The sequence below is a fragment of the Apostichopus japonicus genome, chromosome 12 (genome assembly GCF_037975245.1).
Source record: "Apostichopus japonicus isolate 1M-3 chromosome 12, ASM3797524v1, whole genome shotgun sequence".
NCBI lineage: Eukaryota > Metazoa > Echinodermata > Holothuroidea > Aspidochirotida > Stichopodidae > Apostichopus > Apostichopus japonicus.
The window spans coordinates 34,518,530-34,540,765 of NC_092572.1; the positions used below are offsets into that span (position 1 = coordinate 34,518,530).

General features: G+C 37.4%; 1 protein-coding gene across 1 annotated transcript in view; it reads right to left on the minus strand.

Moving 5' to 3' along the window:
* Positions 1-21,068, minus strand: part of LOC139977712 (uncharacterized) — a 48,092-nt gene extending 27,024 nt beyond the window's left edge. The window contains exon 1 of the mRNA XM_071987222.1: positions 20,130-21,068. The gene's annotated coding sequence lies outside the window, so the exon portion shown is untranslated. The remainder of the gene's footprint in view (positions 1-20,129) is intronic.
* Between the last annotated feature and the right edge of the window lie 1,168 nt (positions 21,069-22,236).

Below are 22,236 nucleotides of genomic sequence, written 5' to 3' on the forward strand. Positions count from 1 at the left end.
AAAATTTGTGCAACTCAACCAGCTGGATGTATCGTTACAAATAAGTGTAAATGCTGAAGGCAGTTTCAACTATCCCGAAAGATTGAGCAGAAAACTTCTGAAAGTATATCATAAAAAATAAATAAATTTGAATGTTGTACAAAATGCAACTGTTTCATGGAAACAAGGCTCTAGTTCATCCATTCATAAATACTAGAACACCAGAGCTGTTGTTTTTTAGTGGAAAGGAGAACAGACTTTTTGTCATTCATGAACACAAGAAACAGGTGTTTGCGTAGGATACAATGGGTCTATATTGAGAGTTGTATTGTGAATGATATTACAGTCTCCATATATTTGCATTGACATTGGAAAATTAAGTATTTTATTTCAAAGAAACAAAGGGGGTGGGGTGGGGGCGGGGACAGAGAATCATAGTTTAGATTCAAATCAATTTTTGAATAAAATGTGTTAAGATTTAGACCAAAACATGTGGTGTATGCATCAGCTGTATAGATGACATCCTAACTCGAGCCTAGCCTCAATTTTTTTTTTTTTTTTTCGGAGAACAATTTTGGTCTGGAAAAATTTTGTGCAGAAAAATGTTGGTCCAAAAAATATAGTCCACAAAAATTTTGGTCCAAAAAAGTTGGTCCCAAAACATTTTGGTCCCAAAACAAAAAATGTTGGTCCAAAGAAAGTTGGGTCCGAAAAATTGGGTCCTAAAAAATGTTGGTCAAAAAAAATTCCGTCCAAAAATTATTTTGTATTGTCGGAACTGTATAGTGATGTCGAAAATAAAAAGGTCCGCGAGACCGAAGGTCCGCGAGACCGAAATTAAGAAAAAGGTCCGCGAGACCGAAGTTCCGCGAGACAGAAGTTCCGCTAGACCGAAGTTCCGCGAGACCGAAGTTAATTAGGGGTCAACTTTTAACCTCTAGCCCGTAACATTTGACACAATTTCCTCTAGGCTGTTGGCAATGAACGTCGAGTTGGTAACTTGGTACAACCGAGCTGGACTCTAACAACTCCCTGGAACAACTGCCATAGACAATCATACACAAATCAAGCATAGTGTTGTATTACGTATTGGCCAATGACATTTGTAGCTTTTAAATATTCATATTATGGGCGAGGTTTATTTGGATCCCAACGAAAAAATATCTTCGAGAAAAACAAAACAGTTGAAAGTTTTAAATTTTTTGACTTTAATGCCACCATTTGAAGTAAGATTTGAATAGATAAGCTAGTTATGTATGTCGTTATGGCATCGTGGATTCATTGAGGTTGAGAGAAAAAAAAAGACGCAAAATGCTGCTTTAAAGTCCAGACATTGGACAATAAACAAGAGTCATCCTACTGGAGAAATTATAAATGAGAACTATGTTTGTCTTTCTGATATAATATATAAAAGAACATGTAAAAGAATTCAAAGAGGAAATAATCTGCTGATAATATGATATCATATGATAATGATGAAACTGGAAAAACATTGCACCAGATCGCATCTAAGGACCTTCAATTGTTCAAAAAAATCTCAACAGAGACCCTCCCCCCCCCCATATCAATCTCAAAATGTGCCCCGCTTTAAATTTCTGGCTACGACGATGTCGTGGGGCCTAGTAGGGCCGTGTGGTCAAGTGGTTAAGGCAGTGGACTTGTGATCTAAGGATTACAGGTTCGAGCCCTGGCCAGATCATTGCGTTGTGTCCTTGGGCAAGGCGCTTTATCTCCATTGCCTCTCTTCACCCAGGTGTATAAATGGGGACCTGCGAGGTAACTTGTAAATATAGTTGCGTGCGCCCGTTTGTGGCTGCACCCTATGGGAAGTCCCCCGGGGGACACGTGGTTGTGGTGCACTGTGGTGCCCCAGGAGAGATTGATTGAATTGTGCACACTTTGGTGTGTGGGTGTGACAAGTTACCAATGACCAGGGGTTAATAATTATCAGCGCACTGAGACTTAAGTGTGTATTTGCGCTTTATAAGAACTGTGTATTATTATTATTAGTAATAGTTTCGGTCTCGCGGACCTTCGGTCTCGCGGACCTTTTTTAATTTCGGTCTCGCGGACCTTTCTTTAATTTCGGTCTCGCGGACCTTTTTTAATTTCGGTCTCGCGGACCTTCGGTCTCGGGGAATTCCCCCCATGAGCTGCAGGCACAAGTTTTAAAATTATCAAGATTAGAAAACAATGGCCAACTCCCATATTCATACCTTAATTGCTCTGTTACTAAGATTAAAAAAAAATGTTAAAACTTGAGGCAGTTTTCAATGAAGGAGGAGGCAATAATATATGATGTGGATGGAAACTGCATAGAAAGATATTTTTTCACAAGTACCATATTGGTAACACTTGTTATCGCTCTTCCATAGGCTACATGACTGTATGTATGGCATCTAAAATGGTATCCTTTATTTATGTTCATTTAAGCCCCAGTTCAAACCTCTACACATCCATGTTGACCATATTTATACCTTTGACAAATTATTTTTTACCTTATAAAAAGGCATTTAAAGAAGAGGGACTGAGTTTCTGTCCTGTTTTATTGAGACTTTGGATCCTAATTGTACCCCACTTTTTCACATAGGTTCACTTGAAAAGCCAGCAACATCGGAACACAGATTTAAAATGCATTTTAATCTTATTTATGTTAAAGCCAGTTTACGGTTGAAGTTATTACATAATCGGAGTTAACTGATGTCTTTCATGGAACCATTTAGGATCAAGGATTCACTTCAAAACACAACAACTTGAGACCTAACATGTGTTAGGTATACTGAGCTCTACCATGTCAGATCTAAGGAAGTGGTAGAGCATCTATGAATGGGTGACCAATCTCAGCAATGCAATTCATAGGTGTCAAGGGGGAGTGGGGTGGTCACCCACAAAACAATATAATCGTGTTGAAACCATCATTTTACCCCCCCCCCCATGAAAAAGTATCAATAGACCCCCCAAAAAAAGTTGCAGTTGAAATCAACTCAAATATGTCACCCTATCTCTTATCAGGAGTTGAGAAAATGCCATAATTATTCCAAAATAGTTAGGAAAATTTGACCCAAATATAGTGAATTTATTGTCAGAATTAATAAAGTCCACAAGAAATTGGGAATTTGTTGACAATAAACATACTTTAAACTGTATGCCAAACATTTTCCAGTAGGTTCTCCAGCCAGACCAAATATTTGGAGATGGGGGGCATTTGGGGGTCGAGTCTGATGAGCATTCCCATCATTTAACATGTCTGGCAGCAGCCATTCATGATGCCTGGGACTATGCCAAACCAAAGTTTCCATTGTTTGTTAAAGATCTTCACCTCCTTGGTCATTTCAGTAAATGAAAAGAAAGTTAGATTTTATACTTGTTGCAGCCTATATTTTTCGCTAATTCTTGTACTTAATTATAAGGTGTATTTTTATTGGGACTTGGTTAGACTTTCGTCGTCATAAGACCCTCACCGGACATTAATAACTGTTGAGTCGATCGTGTTGATCTAGTATTTAAGTGTTTATATCAATCAAAAACTGGATTGGTTTGTTAATATCAATGGCGTCATTAACAAATTAATCTCTAAATGAGGAAATTGAATTCTTTCCATGTAGATACCAAATTTTTAATAAACCTGTTTTGTAAGGGGGTGGCATTATTGCCTAATTTGCAGGGGAGGCAATCCTACAATTACTGGAAAGGAGTGTATTAATTAATGTATTTATAGGAGGGCGGGATGAGTTATTGGTGAGGTGCAGGAGGAGGTGAACTATGTTTACCAATGCCTTGTATGTAGCAAGCTGCAGGGAGTCCCCCCTGCATGTCCAGCTTATGAGACAAGCAATCCCGCCCAGTAGTAGGCTCATACAGCCTCCTTCTGTTACTAAAACCCCCACTATCCTTTATCTTTCATTCCTCAGCCTATTAAAACTCATAATATTAAAATTAAACGTTAGGTTTTCTTTCTTACCTTTTCTGTACAGCCTGCTAGGCAGGGTCAAGGGAAATGTAACATTTGGGTTGAAATGTACAGAACTTGGTCAAATGTGGTATGGCTAAGATAGTTAAGATAGTTAATGAATTATATTTTACCACTGTGCTTGCATAACAAAAATATAATAATAATATACTAATTTAATAAAAAGTTATAGACATATATAATACATGCCAATTTCACTTATGTTGTGCCCCACATTATTGAATTATAGGGATATTTTTAAAACCAGATTTTTCCTAGTACACAATCTATATACAATATCTGTCATGGTCATTACTATGCGTACCACAGGAATAATTCCCCTTCAATGTTTATAACTTGACAATTAGCAGTAATTGCTAATTACCTGATTTGACCCTCCGTTACATGTCCCTCCGTTACCCAAAAAATACATTTTTTTATATTATTTCCTAGTCATTAAATGTTGGGAAAATTTCATAATTTGTATAAAACACTTTCTTAGAATTAACCAGTCAAGAAATGTTAAACCATGGATTTAGCTAATTTTTATGCTAGAGTAAAGAACAAGTGAACTAGTGTCCCTCCGTACCAGTAACAGAGGGACAGTTGTTTACCACATGCTCTTGTGCACAGATTCCTGGGAGTTAACTTGCTACTTAATTGTTGTGTTCTTTGAATAGATTCCTTGACTTCCTGTTTATGTGAAGAGAACGATAGCTTGCATAAAATGATTCCTCAGAATGTGAAGTCAGTAGGCATCTTGGCAAGAAACAGAAACAAATTTGTGCACATGGTACAGTGCAGTACCTGTGAACTGTCTACTGTAAATACACGTGATTAATTGACTTGTTTCGAACTGTACAAGCCCCCCCCCCCCCCCCACAGTTTCTCATAATGCAGTTAGAGAGTGTTAAATGATGAAAAGTGCTCAGCTTAAATTTGTCCTTTAAACCAATTTCTTATTATTTTTTACTTTTTTCTTAAATCTTTTAGTAACCACATATGCTAATGGTTTGGTGAATAAAGCTATTGGTTTAATACTCTTATCCTTGTTTCGTAAGTAATATAACTGTTAGTCTAATAGCAATGAAAATATTGAATCTATAGCAGCAAAACAGGCAAAAGACTACACTAAACAGCACCGAATATTTTGTGACCCTTCGTTACCATCAGAATTGTCCCTCCATTACTGTAGAAGATCATATGTAGATTTGACAGTTGATGCCTGTTCATCTAATTTTCCCTTGGTATATGTGAAGCAATGCACCAGCCAACACAAGATATCAGTTACATGGTCAGTGCACAGTGGCGAAGCTATAGGTATTGGTCAGGGGGCGAGAATGGTCTGTAGGGGTGCTTGCAACACTATCTAAGCCAGCGCTACCACAGGTTGGCCCGGATCGTACAGAAATGTTTTGAGTAAAGATACTCCCTAGATCGCCGGAACTGACCCTTCCCAGGGGGCCTTGCTAATTTGCAGATAAACGAAGAATAAATAGGTGTCATCGCCACCAACAAAATGTCATTTTTTTTTTGTGATTGGTATTTGAGAGCGCAATAAAGTCAATAATCACGAATAAGTAAAAAGTGGTAAAAAGCCGAAAAGGGCGCCAGCAGTCCAGTTGAGTCCGTCAGGTGGAAGGGGGGGTGGGGATCTGCCCCCTCTGACTGTATGGATGCTCCGCCACTGTCAGTGTAACTTAAGAACAGTGAATTTGACATCTTCAAAAGAAAGTGTGAAACACATATTCATTTTGTGTCCCTCTGTTACCGTGATGTTTTTCATGCCATATTTTTCCTACAGTAACAGCCACAAGAATTAAATATATGGGTATGAAGCAAGTTACTACCTGTCTAGACATAGGCGTAGTAGCCTAATTCGATTTGGGGGGCTGTAAAGACTTGCCCGAAAAATAAAATAAAATAAAATAAAAAATAAAATAAATTTTCGCGCGCTCCGCACGTTCAACATGTTATTGTGCATATCATATGGGCATTCATCGGTTATAACATCACATGCCAATAACATACATTCATTTTTCATCTTATTACCTTTCCATATTTGTTAAAATTATTGGGGAATTTGTTACAACAACAATGATCATAAGAATATAAGTTTAACCATTGAAAAACACATTGCAAAATATGCTTCTTTCAGTAGGTGCCCGAAAAATCCTCAGCATATTGCCGAATTTTCACCCAAAAAAATGAAATTACACTGCAAATTATTCTTTTTAGGTAGGTGCCTGAAAATTCTCAGCGTTTTGCCCGAAATTTCACCAAAAATTTTGGTTGGGGGGCTACAGCCCCCCTTCCCCCCCCCCCCCGCCTCCTACGCCTATGTGTCTAGATAACCACACAAGAAATTGCAAAATAATCACCCAAGCTAATGCAGAGAGAAACAAAGTGTGTCAGTAATACAGTCAAATGTCCTTCCGTTACCGCTTGACCAGTCAATAAGTAGGCTATTGTCCAACAAATGATCTCTATAGTGTTATTTTGTTTACATACAGTACTACTTGGTAGTTGGTTCACAGGGATGTTGCCAGAGCATTATACATAGGGGTGGGGGAAGGGGGGTGTCGGGCAATCTTTACCAACTGAAAAATAAAAAAACAGGGATTGCCTGTATCGGGCCCATAAGTGGGGTTAAACTGTTTTTTTAAGCTGACGAGTGAAAGTTTAGGCACAAGTAATCCTTCAAAGTAGTCCTCCAAACCTTAAGGTTGAGCCCACATTTGGACCTACAGTGCAAGGGCCACCTCGTCACTTCCGGTTCCTACCCCTATTATAAGGAAAAATTCCAGTTATCTGCTGCAAGCTCCGGTATATTACAGTAGGATTCAGTGTTTAATGCTATCAGGGCAGTTCCTGGCATTCATTAGATCACTACTCTGTCAGCAAATACTTATTTGTCCAGTTTCTCATGCATATTTACTAATTCTGTGGCATTTTCAATGTAAATTTCCACACAATGTCCATCAGCCTAGTTGGTAATTCGTTAGAATTTCAATCAGCCAATGAGCAGGAAGTAAGTATTGCATAACACTATTGAGCACTTGAATCATTATAAAACACAGAAGGGTAAAATCTGTGATCGTTGCAATCTCCACAGCGCAGTGAAAACCACACTCAGGGAAAACAAACGCAGTATAGGTGTATACAGTACACTTTACTTGAAGGCAACGTTGATAGAACCAGATGCCAGAGCTTAATAGATGAAATTTGCCCTCTTCAAGAAAAGAATTAAAGCAGGAGGGCATTTCCATGAAAAAGTGGACATGGGCTCAAAATATAAATTCTGCAATCACATCTTGTCATTGGTTAAATGTTGTTGTAAACATATCCAAGTTTGTGGAATCAATATGATACCTTCCTAAATATTGATTTTTTTTGTTGTAGAATTTTGCATATGAAGTGAAAGGATGCTGTAATGCAAATTTTGTGCACAAATTATTAACAGATTTGTTTTTGTTCTCCTAAGAAATTAAATGGTAATACTCAACTGATTTGTTTATTTATTGCTTACATAGTGCACTAACTTCAGATATCACTACCAACCTTTTGAATATATAATCAAAAATAATCAATATTTGCTTTATTCAAACCTCTATTAGCTGATGTAACGTGAGTAACCAAAATTAATATTTTTCCCCATACATCAAATACGACACTACTAAAAATCTCATAATTGGATTTGGGTTTCTACTCATCACCCCGAAATGTGAAACAAGTAAAGAAATGATTGCACCCCACTATGTTAAGTAGGGTAGGTGATGCAAATGGTAACGTGAGTTACCATGTTACGTGAGTTATCATACTGTATTATCATGCTTATAATGTAGACAATTATGCTACCAAGGTATAACTTAAGTCAAACTTGAAGCACCAAATGTGGTGAATGAACATGGTCATTTCAAGTTTTCTACGGTGTTGTTGAGATATGGACATTAATTCATTCACAATGAATTATGGCTTAAAACTAAATATGTTATTGAAGTTCATTTAGTTTTTATCAGAGTCAATATTTGAGAACTCCAAATTGAATTGGTGGTTTTCACTGTTTAATAATCATTGTTAACAGGGGCGGCGATCTGTTTCAAATATTGGGGGGGGGGGACATTTGCTTGGATGCAGGCAAATTACTATCAAAGCGGAGCACCACCATTGGTTGGCGCGCAGCGTACAAGAAAATTTCTGGTTTTGATAGCCCCCCAAATCACCGGAAATGGCGCTTCTCAGGCTTGGAAATGACCAACCAGATGTACACTTTTGCCTGAAAACCAAGTTTTCCTAATAGGTTTTTTTTTCATTCATAACCTTTTTTTCAAGATTGTCACCAGTCACACATCATGTTCGACCTCATTGCATCTCCTGTGGATCATTGCCTTTGTAGGTAATTCTATGTAACGCCTCACAATACCCGTCCGCCCCACTTTTCAAGGTTTTAAGCCCATTATTTGTTCAGAATTTGAATAATAAATTCACTTCAAAACATACCCATAATGTTGCACAAAATTTCATCTATGGAAAACCAATTTAGAAAACCCCCCCTCAACCCCTAATAGACCGGTCAATTGCACGAGTAGAGGGAACTATGATGAAGAATGTTGGTCAAGGAATTTTTGAAAATTCAGACACAGTTAAATTATTGGTGTACAAATATTAAAACCTCTTATATATAACTGTTACTATAAAACTTCGATATCTTAGAAAATATCAAAACAAAATATGCTCCATGGGGAGGGCAGTCTCCACCCTTCACCCCCCCCCCCTCCCTTGGCTACGCACCTGCAGTTAGAAATCTTGTAGGAAACAGGCCAAATGGAAACCCAGTGAACCCATATCGATGTGGATCATATATATGATTGTATGTACTTACACTTAGTCTGGGAGCCTGTCCCATATGATTTCACCCCATTTAGCCCAGAAGGTTTGACCCCTTAAAGTTACTTAGACCATCTAGGTCATTCACAAAAAAATTGTCAGCTCAACCCCAGTGGTCGGGTTCGGACCCCAGACCCCCTGAAAAATACCCCCCGGACGGGTTAATTTCACCCCATCAGCTAGCCCATGGACCAAACTTTGTCAGAAGGAAGTAGTATGGCTGTACATTACAAAAAAGGCAAAACTGACAAAATTCCTGGTTGGGAAGGGGTTGTCAGACCCCCCACTAAGTCACCCCCAGTCGGGTTAATTTCACCCTATCTAGCCCATGGACCAAACTTTGTCATAAGGAAGTAGTATGGCTGTACATTACAAAAAAGGCAAAACTGACAAAATTCCCAGTCGGGAAGGGGTGGTCAGACCCCCCACTAAGTCACCCCCAGTCGGGTTGATTTCACCCCATCTAGCCCATGGACCAAACTTTGGCAAAAGGAAGTAGTATGGCTGTACATTACAAAAAAGGCAAAACTGACAAAATTCCCAGTCGGGAAGGGGTTGTCAGACCCCCACTAAGTCACCCCCAGTCGGGTTGATTTCACCCCATCTAGCCCATGGACCAAACTTTGTCGAAAGGAAGTAGTATGGCTGTACATTACAAAAAAGGCAAAACTGACAAAATTCCTGGTCGGGAAGGGGTTGTCAGACCCCCAACTAGGTCACCCCCAGTTGGGTTGATTTCACCCCATCTAGCCCATGGACCAAACTTTTGCAATACCAAACTTTGTCAAAAGGTAGTTGTGTGGATGTACATTACAAAAAGTGTAAAACTGACAAAATTACCAGTCGGGAAGGGGTTGTCAGACACCCCACTAAGTCACCCCCAGTAGGGTTGATTTCATCCCATCTAGCCCATGGACCAAACTTTGTCAAAAGGAAGTAGTATGGATGTACATTACAAAAAGTGTAAAACTGGCAAAATTCCCAGTCGGGAAGGTGTTGTCAGACCCCCACAAAGGTCACCCTCACCCAACCCCAAAAGGCGGGTTGATTTCACCCCTTCTAGCCCATACACCAAATTTTGTCAAAAGAAGGTAGTATGTCTGTACGTTAAAAAAAAAGGAATATCTGACAAAATTGCTGGTCGGGAAGGGGTTATCAGACCCCTACAAAGAGCCCCTACCCAGTGTCTTTTACCCATGAACTGAGATGATAAACATATAAACATAATTATTACAAAATATTTAATGATTATATTTATGAGAGGAGATATTCTATGTAATTCAAAAGAGCCTTCAATGTCCATTATGGCTTGCCTTTCTTAATTGCTTCATCTTTTTTGGTGACAAGCGGTCCAAAGTTGCTAGGCAAGGAAGTGACTGAAACACAATGATGCTCTTGTTTTTGTTAAGTTTAAAACATTTTGATTATTTTTTACTATAGCACCTAAGTAAAAATTATGGGTAGGCATCCCTGGCCTAATAAACATACTGATATAGATGAGAATCTTGTGGGAGGAGTTTCTCCTGCCTTTTGCTGGAAATGTTTTAATTCATAAGACAATACATTGACCCTCTTTGTCTTATGTCTGTATTACTGTACAACCTTGCCCACATCCTGTTATGTGACCATAGTTGGTCCTCCACTTTCACCAAATTGCTCTATTCCCATGTTTTATTCATGTAAAAAAATAAGACCTGCTATAGTTAATGGCCTGCAACCCAGTTATCTGCTTGGTCCCATAATATATGGTGTTACAGCAGAGGTGGAACAAAAAAATATTGGGGACCCTTTGGCATATTAGATATCGTTAATAGGAACATTCTTCTAATTTCTGAAGCCTTTTCAAATAGTTATAGATATGCCAGGTATATAATTGGTTAATCAAAGAAGTTTATTGGGGGGGGGAGGCTTGACCACTCAATTATATTATTGAAGCTGCCCCCCTCCCCTGCTTCAGCTGTTTTTGTGTTACGAATGCATACTTCCCTTGTGCAATTGTTTTCATTTCATTTTTGGCATTTCCTTAAATATGTATCCTATGGGTTAGATTACTATAGTAGCTCACATTGTACTATTGCAACCAATAATTAAGTACTCATATTGTTTCTTTTTAAACCTACAATTGGTAACATATGCCAGTATAAAGATTATTTGGTTGAAATCAAGGAATATTTACAAAATCTAGAAGTTTAATTTGATTTACATCATAGGTGAAAAGGCAGTATCCCCCCCCCCAAAAAAAAAAAAAAAAAAAACCAAGAGCATATTTCAACTATTTGATCTGTATTTAGTGTCTGATTTAGGGGGTGTTGTGGCGGGTGTACCCTTCCCCTTTCAGACCACCCCAAAAAAGTTGTGTTCCAGACAAGAATGCTGGAAAATAAGTGCATTATTCAAATCGTGCAGACACTACTTGTCTGAAAAATCAGATATCTGGATTTCCCTTTATTTTTATATCTAATAATTTTCACATTTTGAACCCAAATTTGGCAAATCAATCTTGATCGGGGCTTCATAACTGCGGTTTATCTGTCGAAAATCCTGTAACTGGTAAGCTTTACCTTAGCAATTTGTTTTCAAATCACACTTTACTTAGAATATTTGCAGAAGAGGTGGATTGAAAAGATGGACACAACAGAATTCTGCAAGTGACCTGATGGTGAACAATGACAGAGACGTACTGTATCATAGGAACTAATCAAAAAGACAATATAGACTTTTAAGAATAACCATTTGTATTTTAAAACCTTTAAATCGCATTGTGCCCAATAACAGAAGGGCCGTAAAACTGAGTGAGGCCACATTCGCCATGTTTGTTCAAATGCAATGTTTGGTGGGGTTCTAGCTGTAACTATTTCCTCTTTTGTGGATGTTTTTTCCTAAATTAAACTGACCCGTTCTTGTTATTATAGTTTTCCATTTACTGTTTGTCATATTGATGACACAAGTGTGGTAATTGCCAGTCCAAACAACCATGTTGAACAAGCAAACTTATTCTACCAACATGAACTGGGGCTGGTCCTGTTGAAAGCATGTTTTTATTTTCTACATTTTTCATGCAAAGGAATCTGCTTTACAAGTGTAAAATCTTTTCATATTTAACATTTGTTCCTGGTTCTACATGTATCCATTTCTTGCTTTTACGGTATATATTATGTTACACAAATACAAAAGTGGCCCATGTGACCAGAATGGGTACATCTTTGCTTTCAGACCATTTGGTAAGTTTTTCCATGTTTTATAATACAATGTCTTGAATACTTTCTTTAAACAAAATTCTGGTCTATAATTAGATTGCGTGAATTGAATTGGCTGGGTGGGGGCACCTTTTGGGGGGTCTGAAAACCCCTTCCCGACCAGCAATTTTGTCAGATTTTCCTTTATTTTAATGTACAGACATACTAATTCCTTTCGACAAAGTTAAGTCTGTGGGCTAGGATGGGGTGAAATCAACCCGCCTTTTGGAGTGAGTGAGGGTGACATTTGTTGGGGTCTGACAACACCTCCCCGACTGGGAATTTTGTCAGTTTTACTTTTTGTAATGTACATCCATACTACTACCTTTTGACAAAGTTTGGTTTTGCCAAAGTTTGGTCCATGGGCTAGATGGGGTGAAATCAACCCGACTGGGGGTGACCTAGTGGGGGGTCTGACAACCCCTTCCCGACCAGGAATTTTGTCAGTTTTGCCTTTTTTGTAATGTACAGCCATACTACTTCCTTCTGACAAGGTTTGGTCCATGGGCTAGATGGGGTGAAATCAACCCGCCTTTTAGGGGGTGGGTCAGGGTAAACTTTGTGGGGGTCTGACATCACCTTCCCGACCAACAAGTTTGTCAGTTTTTCCATTTTTGTAACATACTACCATGCTACTTCCTTTTGCCAAAGTTTGGTCCATGGGCTAGATGGGGTGAAATCAACCCGACTGGGGGTGACTTAGTGGGGGGTCTGACAACCCCTTCCCGACCAGGAATTTTGTCAGTTTTGCCTTTTTTGTAATGTACAGCCATACTACTTCCTTCTGACAAAGTTTGGTCCATGGGCTAGATGGGGTGAAATTAACCCGCCCGGGGGGTCTTTTTCAGGGGGTCTGGGGTCCGAACCCGACCACTGGGGTTGAGCTGACAATTTTTTTGTGAATGACCTAGATGGTCTAAGTAACTTTAAGGGGTCAAACCTCCTGGGCTAAATGGGGTGAAATCATATGGGACAGGCTCTTGGTCTAACTCATACACAAGATGCAAACCAAATTTCATTACGGATGCAGTCCGTCTAGCTATTCATTTCGAGAGAAAAAAGTAAAACTACTTTCGGTCATATACAGTAACAAATTGTGACACGGTTAGACAGGCGCCTTGTGACGAATTTGCCAAGGGAGGGGCAAAGCTTGTTCCCAAACTTTCTAATTGTAGCGCCACCATAAGTTGGCGCGAAGCGCAAAAGAAAATTTTGGCCGAAAATGCCCCCCAGATCGCTGGAAATGGCACTTCCAAGGCCTTGTAAGTTGCATCTAAGCATTTTCTATTTTGAAATTACTTCGATATCATAAAAAAATACAAAACATATGCTTAAAAAAAACTATGCCATCAAATATTGGGGGGGGATATTAGATACTATATCCCCCACCTAAAATATTGTGGGGACATGTCCCCCCCCCGTCCCCCCCATGATCGCCGCCCATGATTGTTAATATTAGTGTTTACAAGGGTCCAAAATCAGGAAACGAGTACCCGAGAGCTATTACCCATCGGGTATCTGGGTATCCGGGTACCCGGGGAAAAAATTACCCTTGTGTATCGCGATTTACAAGAAACTACATATTGGGTGCTATACTAAATGAATTATATTCTCCTCTGACAATGTTTTCATGTCCAAATAGGTGTAAGATAAGGTATGAAACCTTCCTCAACAATTTCTATTTGCTTTTGTTTCTGTCATTAACTTGTTAATAAATTAACATCACTACTAACATCGCAATGCAGCCGCTACTTATGTTTGCTCTCCCATATAAATATCCAATTTAGCTCTCAAACAGTTTTAAATACTACTATCTATTATGCAAGCCCAGGGTTTGCACAGTTAGCCACACAATTGCGTGATTCCCACAATATGATCACATTTGGAATACACGTTTAGTTAAAAACCACTTGCAATTATTATTTTTTAGTTATCCCGTTTATACCCGTGCAAACACTATATAAGGAGATATTGCCACACTGGCCCGAGTCCTTAGTACATAAGATGTATGGAGATATTGCTTTGTATTCCCTCCTAATTTCAATTTGATTGAATTGCACTATCGAGGAAAATGCATTTGGATAATGGTACTGGGGGAAAGTGGTGTTCTGGGTAGGCCTATAATTAATCCTACCCAGATGTGGCAGGGACTCTCTCTAGGAGGGCATATTGAGGGACACTTTACCATTACAGAAGGTATTGTGCCTGAGCGAAAAGAGACTCCAAAGTCTTTAAAGGAGCATTTTGTGTTGGTTTTCAATATTTGGTACTCCTTTTTTATCCCATAACAATGTTGCTTATTAGCTTGACTTGTCCTGTTTCACGTCCAATAATATTACAACAAACATTGTCAATTTTACATTTTTGGAACTTTGACTTTGACCCAAATCACATCAAGTTTTCATATCAAATTCTTGCAATCTGTGCGATCCAATCCATTGCATGTATTGTTAGCACTTACTGTAAGGCTCAAAACCTAAGTACTTCGAACTATCATGATCGATCAACCAAAACTCATTAAAATATGTCCTCAAACTTTGCATGTTGCACTAAATAGATTAACATGTAACAAGACTCTAGTTTCTGGGTTCTTTCATTACAGCTCAAAGTCATATGGTGTTGCTTATTTGTGTTAATTAATTTTTAATAACAAATAACTAGTGCAAGGTACCCCAGGGATTCCATAGGGCTTGTAACTCAAAATGTAAATGAACTGTACAATAGAGAGGGCTATTTCCAGTTGTTATGTAATCATTTTAAAGATCAATAGCACAATTACATTATGCAAGGTTTACCATTAGTATGGTGCAATTTATATCTTCTAGTTCAATATAAGGGGAAGGAGGGAGGAATACCTTAAAAAATATATGTTTAATCTATGTTGCATATTTATAGCTGATTTGGAGGTATACTGTACAGAAAGTCCAAATGTATCTCTCAACTACCTATCCTCCTTTAAAGCTAAATTTAGGTCACAATGAGGCCACATGTTCTGTGAAAAAAAAAACATAATACATGCAGGGGAGGGGGGGGGGTATGCTCTGTGACAATAAAAACATAATACATGCAGGGGAGGGGGGTATGCTCTGTGACAAAAAAAAACAATACATGCAGGGGAGGGGGGGAGGAGGATAATACATGGACAACTTTTATAAATGTTTAACATGTTGCTCTTGCAATTCAGGAGAGTACAAAAATAAAGGGTCACTGAAGGACAGTATACAGGAAAAATGAGGTAATGAGACCATAATTCCTTTATGTTAATTCTGTGACAACAGACAAAAACAGAATACTGCAGTGTTGTCTTTTTATGGTACTTTAGAATGTAGTCAGGGTTGAGGATCCAGACTTGGGGAAAGACCCATTTTTTCACTTGTTCTTTTGTAAATTAATTTACTTTCTTTGTAAAGCGCTTTGAGCAGTAACTGTTGTTTACTGATTTGGCGCTATATAAGTTTCATTTATTATTATTATTACTAAAGGGGAGCTCATTAGAGCCTTAACATGAGAGCAGTGAAGGTTAATCAACAGTTGGGGTGATCAATACAAAACATGTTTGGAGATACTCTCACACTAGTGTCTCAATACATAAAATGTAAAGTGATATTGTCACACCGGCATGTGTCTCAATGAATTACTATTTATGATCACAATTTGGCCATGTTCTCAATACATGACTTGCATGAGGATATTGTACAAATTTAATGATCACACTGGCTTTTGTCTCTCTTTACTGTCAGTCTACATAACATGTGTGAAGATACCGGGACAATGAACTGTGTTCAAAACATGAATAAAAATATTGTCACACTGGCCCGTGTCAATACATTTAACTTCAGTATTGTCATTCTGGCCTTTGTCTTTAAGAATAACATGTGAGGAGATATCATCATAATGGTCATTGTCTCAATACATGGATGGAGATATTGTCACATTTGCCAATTCTCAACACTGGCATGTGTCTCAACACATTAAAATTATAATGACATTCTATTATCTCAATACACTCACATGTATCAGAGATAAATTGTCACAATGGTTTAATTGTCTCTATACACTAACATGCATATTGATACTGTCACACTGACCAGTGTTTGAATACAACATGTATGGAGGTATTTGAACACTGACCTGTAACTCAATGCGCGTCTCTACAATACTGTCACAATGGCCATTGTATCTAACATGTATTCATCCTTGGGTATGTTGTCACACTGAGCTTTGTCTCTAAACATAACCTGTACGGAGGTGCTGTCACACCGGCCAGTGTCTCAACACATACATAGCAGGTACAGCAATAGGACCATTATCACAAGTGTTGTTTTTTTGTTATTTCTCATTTCCTAATTTTTGTTAAGGTTACTAGTTTTGTTAAACATTTATTATTTGTCTTTCTGGTACCCTGTGTATATATGCTTAATTATACTTAACTATGTATTTGTACTTGCATGCATACACAAAATAAATCAAATCAAATCAGTGCCTAAATAGGTAGAATGTAAGAAGATATTGCCACACTGGCCCGAGTCCTTAGTACATAAGATGTTTGGCGATATTGCTTTGTATTGCCTCCTAATTTCAATTTGATTGAATTGCACTATCGAGGAAAATGCATTCAGATAATGGTACTGGGGGAAAGTGGTGTTCTGGGTAGGCCTATAATTAATCCTACCCAGATGTGGCAGGGACTCTCTCTAGGAGGGCAGATTGAGGGACACTTTACCATTACAGAAGTATTGTGCCTGGAAAATTCTTGGTAATTTGACAATCAACCTCAAAAAGCTGCTTTAACATATATCAGTGATGGACTTTGCTCCTTCACATGATATTTATGCAGTGTAAGAAAATGAAAAGTTGATGACCAGTGCAATGTACAAGTCCTAACAGAAATTGGAAAAGCAAATGTACTTAAATGCCTATTATTCTTAATTTTCTTGTAATGATAAAATATCTGGTAAAACTTCATTTCATTTCAAGAATTAACATGACATTTATTGGGAGGATTAACAGTAAAAGGACTGCTAAGCATTGACAAGTTATAATTAACCTTCATCTCAATTAAGTCTTAATCCATAGTAAACAAAGCAATAACGGCGGACCATTCAAGTTACTTCCTGTTTGATTCAGTCTTAGACAGCAGATTTACACCATATAGTTTAAAGTGGTCCATTGTAGTGTGAACTAATATCAAACAATGAAACAAAATTAACAATTTCAGGCATTATACTGTATCCAACTGTCATTAGACATATATCAGAGACATGTAAATGAAGTCAAGGATCCTATGCAACTGATAATTTCGTGAGGAACTGAATTTAGTAAACGTACACATTAGCAAAGTGGCAGAAGATATACTTCAGTATGCTATAGGCCTCTACCAAATTTATTTCTTGCTTTCCCTATTGTTCAAGTGTTTATATTTTCAAGCACTCAAAAAATATATGTTAAAAACATTCAAATGCTAAAATCCACAAGTTATCCTAACAACTTACATTTAATGATTAGAATATCACATAGGTTTGCTATGTCTTGTTTTTTTCATAAAAGGCAAAAAATAACCAGTTAGCAGCTTTTAATGAAACCCTTGCATACAGTACTTGCAAATATAAAATATAGCTCAAAGCATTCCCTAAATTATCGGGGAACTAATTATGGCTAACCTCAAAGTAGAACTAAGTTAAGCTGGGAGGCACTTTATTGCAAAACACAGAATGGAATATTTTAACCATACTGAAGTACATTTAAAGCAATTTGAAAGAACAACATGTAAAACGTGGAAAGTTTCTTATATACTTATTCAGTTAATTTTCATTTATTTGCTTTTCATTGTTTTAATTGCTATTTTTATTTATTATTATCATTTTATTTATTTATTTAATTATTTGTTATTTATTTATTATTACAATTTTTTTTTTTTTGGGGGGGGCAGGTTGTCTGAACCCCAAGAATCCCCTGTTTGTACAGGTATGTTATGTACTATCTCATGTAGTATTTTGAAACAACTGAATAATAACAATGATTAAACACTACTCCAATCCTTGAAGAAACTTTATCAATTAAGAAGGAATTGGATCAATGAATCAATTTTGTTGTTGATACTACCTTTACCAAATCCTGCACCCATAGTTCTGAAGGCTACTTTTCCATTTTGAAGAAGATTACTGATAGCTTTACAAATGATTTGTAAATTATTAACTACAGGAAAAAAGTTAAAAACTCATACAGTTGTAATTCTTCCCTCCTATAAGGATAACACTATTCATACTGCTTTGCAGTTCACATAGACCCTGTATACTTTCCAACTGATTTAATCCAAAATACTGCATCCCCCCCCCCCCCCAAGGTCCACATCTCTGCAAATACTAAATTCAAATGATTCAATTAGCACTGGGAAATGACCAATAAACATTGCAACATCTTACATCAAGGGCCTTATAAAATCCAAAACATTCCAAAAGGGGAGGTGGACACCCTACCCCCCCCCCTTGGACCACTCCCCAAAGTTTCCCTACCTGCAGATATTAACTTCAAATATGCAATGACTTGTACTGAGAGAGAACCAGTAAATATTGCACCTAATTGCTACAAAAATTCCAAACATTTCTTAAAGGGGAAAGGGGGAACCCTTTGTCCACTACCCCCCCCTGGCCCCACTCTCAGACACCAAATTTTACTACCAGCAGCTTCCCAAATGAACCACTTAAGCAACAAAGACATCTCTTCAACCCTTTCCATGTAATTTACCATGAAGGTATCCCATTTCTAGTTACTAAATCAACTGTAATTATAATTTTTCTACAGTAGGGTGTGATTATATAACTTCTCTGTATGTGTGGATATATTATGACTTTTACCTCTCCCTGACTTATGTAGCTCTCACCTCCTCCATTTATTTTGGTTTCTAACTAGGCCATACACAACAGTCAGTCTCATCATCTATAGCGTGCCCCCCCCCCACCTGGAAAAATATGTACGCCCCAGTAGGAAAACTACATGAAAAAATTGTAAGCATTGCTTGACAGAGCTGGGAATTAAACTGATACCTCATTTTCTACTTCCCTTACCAATATTTTTAAATTCAGTTTTTCATACAATTTTGTTGCTATAAAATAATGTACAGATTTACTACATGCTAGTGAGTTCATTCTAAAATCCTGCATATTGGTGAAATGTGAAACCTATAACACCAACATCTATCTTGATCACATTTTCTATTGCATAAACATTTGTACTTTGTCAATCAATTTCAACATATCCACTCTGGGACATGTTGAAAAAGTGTAATTAAATTCTACAAGTTGCATATGAAATTGTGTGAGTAGATTAATAAATTGTAAAGGTCCATTCCCAAATGTTGTTTATGACAAATAGCACTCAGTTATTCAGCAGAATGTACTAAGACACTTTTTTAACTTAAAGCTGATGTTTTGCTTTGATATGTCACAATAATAGAGCATTTTTGTGCAATTCAGAATACTCAATCTTCTAGCCTTTTTAGGTATGTTCATTTAAGCTATGCTCAATGTCATGAATGCATTTTTAATGAATTAAGTGCTGAAGTCAACTCCTCAGTGTAGTTCTCATTGGTAATGTTACCTTCTGTATTATAAACTTCTTTACACTGCCCAAAATCTTTTGCCTTGATATCAACACTAAATCAACCTAGTATTAAATCCAGCCTTTTTCCTTCACAGATTTTGTGTGACCTTGCAAACTGGAGGCAATACAGTCATATTATGAATTTTATTCAATTAGTCAATGTATAGATAAACTTAGACATCCAAAAGTTGAAAGCTTAAAAAATCCATAGATATGGTATGTATAGCTTTCTGAATATAGCACAATGTTACTTATGAGCAATTGTTTCAAAACCCATTTTACAAGGTGTTAAATGGTTGAGAAATGCACCTAAAATCTGAACACACAAAGTCCCTGTAACCTCCCGCAAAAGCCTTTCAAATGGTTTGACTATACACCACTCAAATGCCACCACTCTTGGCAAAACATTTTCAGGTGAATTCATGTCCATATTACTTGATTATTTGTGCATGCATCAATAACAATTAAAGGTGACTTACCAGAGTATATCTATAGCCAATGGTGGGTAGTCAGCCATTCATAATTGATGACCAATGGAATTCTCAGTTTGTAACAAATTTCTGCCACAGCTGTGTAATACAAACAAACATTTTTCAATGCAATATCCATAACTATATTCTCAGTGATGTACATACAAAATTATATTCCAATGATGCATACAGTTTTTGTAATAATGCAAGACCCCTAAATGTTAAGTCCTTTGCCTACTGTAACAAATTACTGAAGTATTATACTAAATAAACAATAATAGTTTGCTGTTATTGGCTTGGTGATCAATGGTTTTCCCTGCTTAAATGAAACATACTTGAGTTAATAAAGCAAACTATTGTTTTATGCAATATTGTGCTCTGTACTTCTTCAAACAAAATATTCAAGTTAAGTAGCCAGACATATGAAAAAGAATGGGTAATTACTTGATGAAGAGATTCTTGGCCCCACAAAATTAACCATTTGGAGGTAAGAAAATATGAATTACTTAAAATGATAAATTGATGAATCACTGCAAATCATTGGAGCTCCCTATTAATCAAAGTGCCTACTTCGCCAAAGTGTTCAATAGGCCTTATTACATACTTAATTAAGATAAGAGGAACACTCACCATCACAGCTTCAAAATGATCCCATACTTTCTTGTATATTTTTCGTGGCAGTTCCATGCAATTAGTGTACAAATTACACTAATCTTTTCCTCAATTACCAGTGCCCGGGGTTTTCGAGTTACGATTTGTATTGAAGAACCGATGTATTTATAAGTGCCTTAGTTAAAGCCTACATTCTGGAAATTTAATTGATTATCTTTGCAAGCTATGTTACTAGTTACAAATAAATCATGACCAGTTGTATCATTGTTGAATGTGTATCATTCGTTTACCAACCTAAGCCAAGTGCAGACATGATGCAGGCCTACATATGGCGAGGACAAAAAAGTGCTGAAAATAACAAACTAGTGTCTAGGATATACATCAAATGTAACTTGTTACAGTAATGATATTACTTCTATCTCTTTACTGCACACCAATGCCAGTTCTCACCAATTACCGATTCAGGATAAACATTTTTTCTCTGCTGTATGGATCTATAAAACAATGACTTTTGGAAAGCACTTTATATAAAGTTGCTAAAGAAGTTATAACACTTTGCGATGTAACTTGAAATGTTACCAGATCACTCTAGGCATGGTAGAGCATAGGTGCTAAGGTTGTGGGGAGACAGGTAAGCAAGGATGCAGAGTAAATACATCCTTTTCCTTCTGTCATTATTCCAACAGCACAATTTCTACACTGCATTGAAAGCAATAGTTTGGGGCAGATTAGAACTGCACAAGGCAAAATGGTGGCAGTAATTAAGAACCTGCTCAAGTTCAGTCAAGCGTGAAGGTCAATTGTATGGAGGTGTGTGAACAGGCATTAACAAAGAGGGGTTGTCAGAGAGATGTTTCAGCCTGATAGTTGCATTGAAAATGTACAGTGTCCTTACGGGGTACTGAATTTGTTCCCCGTAAGGAATGTGTACCCTGTAAGTAATGCTGAAACTCGTATAGTACCCCATAAGGTATCAAACTTGAACACACACATACATACACACACACACACGCCAACCTGAATACATAGGTTCCTTTGCTTTTAGCAAGGAACCAAAAACGATAAAAATCGGAAGAGGAATCGGATAGCTATCCGTTTATAGGAAATGGAGTCAATATCAAAAGTTAGGAGAGGGCTATTCCACATCCGAATGGCTCAACAGATAGCAAATCAGGTCCTTTATCACTGTGGCTAGAAGACCCGAACGAAAAACTGGCTGTTTCGATTCCTCCGGGAAAATTGGATAGTATTCTGATAAAAAATAGGTATAGTGTGACCGGGCCTTAACAATGACACTAAAACTTGGTTTCCTCTGAACTATTATTAAGATTAACTGTTGCATTTTAACATTGTAATCTCTAACTTGACTAAATTACAAGATAGTAAGTGGATTCCAAATTTGTGTAATTTTACTGGAATAACAATAAATGCACATTTGTTACATGCAAGTGTTGTTTATAGTTCATTTCAGTTTTTGTCACTATTTCTCCTCCCTCCCTCCCCC